Source organism: Heptranchias perlo, chromosome 20 (genome assembly GCF_035084215.1).
Source record: "Heptranchias perlo isolate sHepPer1 chromosome 20, sHepPer1.hap1, whole genome shotgun sequence".
NCBI classification, from domain to species: domain Eukaryota; kingdom Metazoa; phylum Chordata; class Chondrichthyes; order Hexanchiformes; family Hexanchidae; genus Heptranchias; species Heptranchias perlo.
The window spans coordinates 29,979,825-29,986,733 of record NC_090344.1 but is presented as its reverse complement, the minus strand read 5'-3'; the positions used below and the strand labels follow the sequence as shown (position 1 = coordinate 29,986,733).

The 6,909-nt window shown below is 42.1% G+C and overlaps 3 non-coding genes across 3 annotated transcripts; all 3 read right to left on the bottom strand.

The window, feature by feature from the left end:
- Nucleotides 1-317: 317 nt before the first annotated feature.
- trnac-gca (transfer RNA cysteine (anticodon GCA)) lies at nt 318-389 on the bottom strand. The gene has a single exon. It is a non-coding gene; the product is annotated as a tRNA-Cys (tRNA).
- A 3,874-nt stretch (nt 390-4,263) lies between these two features.
- trnac-gca (transfer RNA cysteine (anticodon GCA)) lies at nt 4,264-4,335 on the bottom strand. The gene has a single exon. It is a non-coding gene; the product is annotated as a tRNA-Cys (tRNA).
- A 2,285-nt stretch (nt 4,336-6,620) lies between these two features.
- trnac-gca (transfer RNA cysteine (anticodon GCA)) lies at nt 6,621-6,692 on the bottom strand. The gene has a single exon. It is a non-coding gene; the product is annotated as a tRNA-Cys (tRNA).
- Nucleotides 6,693-6,909: the final 217 nt, after the last annotated feature.

Genomic DNA, 6,909 nt, shown 5'->3' with positions numbered 1-6,909 from the left:
AATAGAGAATTCATGGGAAACTTCTTTTCCAAAGAGTTGCAAGAATGTGGAATTCGCTACCTTAAGGAGTAGTTGAGGCAAATAACATCGATACATGAAATGGCAAACTAGATAAACACACGGGGGCGAAAGGAATGGAAGAGTGTGCGGATGGGGGCAAATGAAGTAGGGAGGGAGGTGTCTTGTGTGAAGCATAAAGGCTGGCACAGACCCGTTGGGTCAAAAGGCCTGGATCTGTGCGGCAAACTCAATATGAACAACGACAGCGACAGATTACTGATTTTCTGAGTCCCCAAAAGAAGCACTTAGAATGTGCAAGGGGGCGCCTGGATTCGAACGAAAGACCTCTTGATCTGCAGTCAAATGCTCTACCACTGAGCTACACCCCCACATCTTTTGATCATTCTTGCACGCACAATGTAATGGAGCTCAGTAGCTGGCAGTCACCAATGTTGATATTACCAACATGAAAAGAAGCTTCATCAGTTATTCTGGGAGACAAATAAATACAGCAATCAGAAATGAATCATGAATGGAGTGAGTCACATTATTGTGTACAGCTGCGATGCACAACCCAACTTGGAACGCCTTGTCTCTCGGCTTCAGTGAATACATCCTCACCACGGAACGCGGAACTCGAAGCACCAGACAAACAACATCAGAATTTCAAGCAGAGGTCTTCAGCTGCTTTAAATCCTCTGTCACTGTGCTCTGCCCCCAGCTCTTTAGATACTTGCAGTCAACAAATGCAGTGCCAGGTTCAATGCGTGGTTTTCCAAGTTCATGCTATCAGTGTCATATATGTAAGTGTACAGGATATAATAAAGATGCATCCAGCAGGCATTTGGCAAGTGTGGCAGGAGGAGCCAGTGTGTGAAGCAACTGTAACCTATTAGTTAGGAGGCAATGCTGGACCTGGTTCCAGGGATTGAGATAGTTAATGTGGAGCAAGTGTCCTTGGGGGAGCATTTCGGGAACAGCGAACAGAGTATCATAAGGATTAGAATAACAATGGAAAAGGAGAAGGATTAATCTGGAGTAAAAATACTTAATTGAAAGAGGGTCAATTACAGAGGATTGAGAACTGATCCGGCCCTGGTAAAATGGAATCAAAATTGTAATCGAGCAAAGAGCGGCTTTTGAAGAGGAGATTGTTCGGGTACAGTCTGTGTCCATTCCCACAAGAGGAAAAGGTAGGGCAACTAAAGCCAGAGCTCTCTGGATGACGAAGGAGATAGAGAATAAAATGAAGCAGAGGAAGTGGCCGTATGGCAGATGTCAGGTTGATAATACAAGTGAGAACCAGGCTGAGAATGGAAAGTTCAGAGGTGAAGTGAAAAAGGAAACCACACTTGGAGTAACGTGAACAATTCTGGTCTCCAGATTTTAAGAAGAATAAAGAGGAATTGGCAAAGCTGAAACAAAGATTCACAAGGATGATTATAGAACTCGGAGCATATACTTCTCAGGAGGACTAAACAGGTTGGAGCTCTTTTCTCTGGAAAAGGGAAGACTGAGGGGTGACCTAATAGAGGTCTTTAAGATTATGAAAGGGTTCGGTAGGGTAGACGTAGAAAAAACGTTTCCATTTGTGAGGGAATTCAGGAGAATCTTCTTTACCCAAAGGGCGGTAAGAATGTGGAACTCGCCACCAAAAGGAATAATTGAGGCAAATGGCATAGATGCTTTAAAGGGGAAGCTCGATAAAGAGATGAAAGAGAAAGGAATGTATGGCTGATAGAACGAGATGAAAATCGGGCAGGAGGTGACTCATGTGGTGCATAAATACCGGAATTGACCAATCGAGATAGCTAACCTGTTTCTCTGCTGAAGCTTCAATGTAAACAACAATCCTGCTGCTACAGGGAATTCAGACTTACTGTATGAATCACAAAATCATTTAGAAAGAAGAGGGAGTATCGGGATTTCAACGAGCGATCGCTTGATTTACAATGAAACACTGCAATTAGCAATGCACCCATTGATATCGTCCACGGATGAAGTAATGCAACGGAGTTCAGTACCTGGCAGTCAGCACTGAAGTGAGAACCAATCTGAAAAGAAGCTTCATCAGTTATTCTGGGAGACAAATAATTACAGCAATTAGAAATGATTCATGATCGGAGTGAGTCACAATATTGTGCACAGATGCGATGCAAAACCCAACATGGAAAGCCTTGTCACTAAACTTCAGTGAGCACATCCTTACCACAGAACACGGAACTGGAAGCACCAGACAAACGACACCTGAATTTCAACCAGATGTTTCTCCAGGAGCTGTCAAGTGCTCTCTAACTGTGCTCTGCCCCAATTCTGTAGATCGTTACAGTCAACACAAGAAACAACAGGTTCAATGTGCAGTTTCACAAGATCATGCTCTCAGTGCCATATATGTAAGTGTACAGAATATCGAATCAATGTAATAAATAAACATCCAGCAGGCATTTGGCAAGAGTGGACAGGAGGAGATATTGTTTGAAGTGACTGTAATATTTGTGAAGTCAATAGATTCATTTACAGGTTACGGAACTGAAGTGGGACTTAACGAAAGGGAAAGTGTGTAAATTGCATCCTGGCCATGAAATAAGAAGCTGTGAGTGTCGAAATTGTGACGTCGCCAGGAAATAAAAGTGGAAAATGCTGAAAGCCTCTATTTGACCCGCGGATGCTCGCAGAGAGTGCTGGGAATAGGCGTGTGGCCGTCTTTCTCAATTATTATTTTAAACCTTATCACTAGTGCCTCGATATTCGCCTACACTTACTTCTCCGATCTCCTCCGTTTCATTTCCCATTACTAGATCCAGCACTGATTCCTCTCTTGTCTGCCTGTCTCTCATTTGTAATTTTATCGCTCCTGCCTGCTCTCCCTGCCTCCCTCTCGCTCTCACTCATTCAGTCACTCGCACACTCACGAACACGCTAATTCACTCACTCTATCCATCCCTCATTTCCTCCTTCCCTCACTCCCTCCCTCACTCACTCACACATCACTCCCTACCTCAATCCCTCCACCGTAAAGATTGAGAGAGACATCAGTAAGACAAAGACCAAATTAATAGATTGGAAACAAACTATTTTTGAGGGGATGAGATTGGAACCTGGGAAGGTGAACTTGGAAAAGATCGTGACAAAGATATAGAACAGGTTTTGGGAAATATTTGAAACGGTGATCAATAGAGTTCAAGAGAAATACATTCCTCTAAGAAAAAAACAACAAATATTCAATAATGAAACATTGTGGATAAATAAAGAGATAAGGGTAAAATTGAAATTGAACAAATGCATATTCTAACTAAATGGACAATAAATGAAATGATGATAAAGGCGAAAATGAAGACGTTAGGAAGGATGCCAACAAGCAATCAGGAAAGAAGAAAGGAAATACAAAATTAAATTATCAAGAAATAGTCAATTATTGCACTGAAATGTCAATAACATCAGGATAGGGATAGGGCCAACAAGGGATGCACAAGATATCCTCAGAGGTAATAACAGTGAAATGGCTGGAATATTGAATAGTTACTTCGTCTCAGTATTTATCAGGGAGACTATACATGCTTAACATAACTTCTCCGCTTTTCAATTCTATCCCCCTGGTAATGAACCCCAGTGCTTGGCTTGTTTTTTGTTATGTCGTCACTACTTTTAGTGATTTGTGTACCTGTAGTCCGAGATCCTTGGTTAAACCACACTTGGAGCACTGTGAACACTTCTGGTCTCCCTAATATCAAAAGAATATCGAGGAATTGGCGAAGGTGAAAATAATGATGATGCCAGAACTGAAAGATAATACCTGTCAGGATAGATTTAACAGTCTGATGGCTGACATGATGGAGGTCTTTGCATAATGAAAGGGTTTGATTGGGTCGACGTAGAGAAAATGATTCCACTCGTAGGGGACTCTAAAAGTATCGGTTATCAATATAAGATAGTCACTGATAAATCTAATGGAGAATTCATGGGAAACTTCTTTACCAAAGAGTTGCAAGAATGTGGAATTCGCTACCTTAAGGAGTAGTTGAGGCAAATAACATCGATACATGAAATGGCAAACTAGATAAACACACGGGGGCGAAAGGAATGGAAGAGTGTGCGGATGGGGGCAAATGAAGTAGGGAGGGAGGTGTCTTGTGTGAAGCATGAAGGCTGGCACAGACCCGTTGGGTCAAAAGGCCTGGATCTGTGCGGCAAACTCAATATGAACAACGACAGCGACAGATTACTGATTTTCTGAGTCCCCAAAAGAAGCACTTAGAATGTGCAAGGGGGCGCCTGGATTTGAACCAGAGACCTTTTGATCTGCAGTCAAATGCTCTACCACTGAGCTACACCCCCACATCTTGTGATCATTCTTGCACGCACAATGTAATGGAGCTCAGTAGCTGGCAGTCACCAATGTTGATATTACCAACATGAAAAGAAGCTTCATCAGTTATTCTGGGAGACAAATAAATACAGCAATCAGAAATGAATCATGAACGGAGTGAGTCACACTATTGTGTACAGATGCGATGCACAACCCGACATGGAAAGTCTTGTCACTAAACTTCAGTGAGCACATCCTTACCACAGAACGCGGAACTGGAAGCACCAGACAAACGACACCTGAATTTCAACCAGATGTTTCTCCAGCAGCTGTCAAGTGCTCTCTAACTGTGCTCTGCCCCAATTCTTTAGATCGTTACAGTCAACACAAGAAACAACAGGTTCAATGTGCAGTTTCACAAGATCATGCTCTCAGTGCCATATATGTAAGTGTACAGAATATCGAATCAATGTAATAAATAAAAATCCAGCAGGCATTTGGCAAGAGCGGACAGGAGGAGATAGTTTGTGAAGTGACTGTAATATTTGTTAAGTCAATAGATTCATTTACATGTTACGGAACTGAAGTGGGACTTAACGAAAGGGAAAGTGTGTAAATTGCATCCTGGCCATGAAATAAGAAGCTGTGAGTGTCGAAATTGTGACGTCGCCAGGAAATAAAAGTGGAAAATGCTGAAAGCCTCTATTTGACCCGCGGATGCTCGCAGAGAGTGCTGGCAATAGGCGTGTGGCCGTCTTTCTCAATTATTATTTTAAACCTTATCACTCGTGCCTCGATATTCGCCTACACTTACTTCTCCTATCTCCTCCGTTTCATTCCCCATTACTAGATCCAGCAGTGATACCTCTCTTGTCTGCCTGTCTCTCTTTTGTAATTTTATCGCTCCTGCCTGCTCTCCCTGCCTCCCTCTCGCTCTCACTCATTCAGTCACTCGCACACTCACGAACACGCTAATTCACTCACTCTATCCATCCCTCATTCTCTCCTTCCTCAACTCCCTCCCTCACTCACTCACACATCACTCCCTACCTCAATCCCTCCACCGTAAAAGATTGAGAGAGACATCAGGAAGACAAAGACCAAATTAATAGATTGGAAACAAACTATTTTTGAGGGGGTGAGATTGGAACGTGGGAAGGTGAACTTGGAAAAAATCTTGACAAAGATGTAGAACAGGTTTTGGGAAATATTTGAAACGGTGATCAATAGAGTTCAAGAGAAATACATTCCTCTAATAAAAAACAACAAATTGTCAATAATGAAACATTGTGGATGAATAAAGAGATAAGGGTAAAATTGAAATTGAACAAATGCATATTCTAACTGCATGGACAATAAAGGAAAGGATGATAAAGGGGAAAATGAAGACGTTAGGAAGGATGTCAACAAGCAATCAGGAAAGAAGAAAGGAAATACAAAATTAAACTATCAAGAAATAGTCAATTATTGCACTGAAATGTCAATAACATCAGGATAGGGATAGGGCCAACAAGGAATGCACAAGATATACTCAGAGGTAATAACAGTGAAATGGCTGGAATATTGAATAGTTACTTTGTCTCAGTATTTATCAGGAGAATATACATGCTTAACATAACTTCTCCGCTTTTCAATTCTAACCCCCTGGAAATGAACCCCAGTGCTTGGCTTGTTTTTTGTAATGTCGTCACCACTTTTAGTGATTTGTGTACCTGTCGTCCGAGATCCTTGGTTAAACCACACTTGGAGCACTGTGACCACTTCTGGTCTCCCTATTATCAAAAGGATATCGAGGAATTGGCGAAGGTGAAAATAATGATGATGCCAGAACTGAAAGATAATACCTGTCAGGATAGATTTAACAGGCTGATGGCTGACATGATGGAGGTCTTTGGATAATGAAAGGATTTGATTGGGTCGACGGAGAGAAAATGTTTCCACTCGTAGGGGACTCTAAAACTATCGGTTATCAATATAAGATAGTCACTGATAAATCCAATAGAAAATTCATGGGAAACTTCTTTACCAAAGAGTTGCAAGAATGTGGAATTCGCTACCTTAAGGAGTAGTTGAGGCAAATAACATCGATACATGAAATGGCAAACTAGATAAACACACGGGGGCGAAAGGAATGGAAGAGTGTGCGGATGGGGGCAAATGAAGTAGGGAGGGAGGTGTCTTGTGTGAAGCATAAAGGCTGGCACAGACCCGTTGGGTCAAAAGGCCTGGATCTGTGCGGCAAACTCAATATGAACAACGACAGCGACAGATTACTGATTTTCTGAGTCCCCAAAAGAAGCACTTAGAATGTGCAAGGGGGCGCCTGGATTCGAACCAAAGACCTCTTGATCTGCAGTCAAATGCTCTACCACTGAGCTACACCCCCACATCTTTTGATCATTCTTGCACGCACAATGTAATGGAGCTCAGTAGCTGGCAGTCACCAATGTTGATATTACCAACATGAAAAGAAGCTTCATCAGTTATTTTGGGAGACAAATAAATACAGCAATCAGAAATGAATCATGAATGGAGTGAGTCACATTATTGTGTACAGCTGCGATGCACAACCCAACTTGGAACGCCTTGTCTCTCGGCTTCAG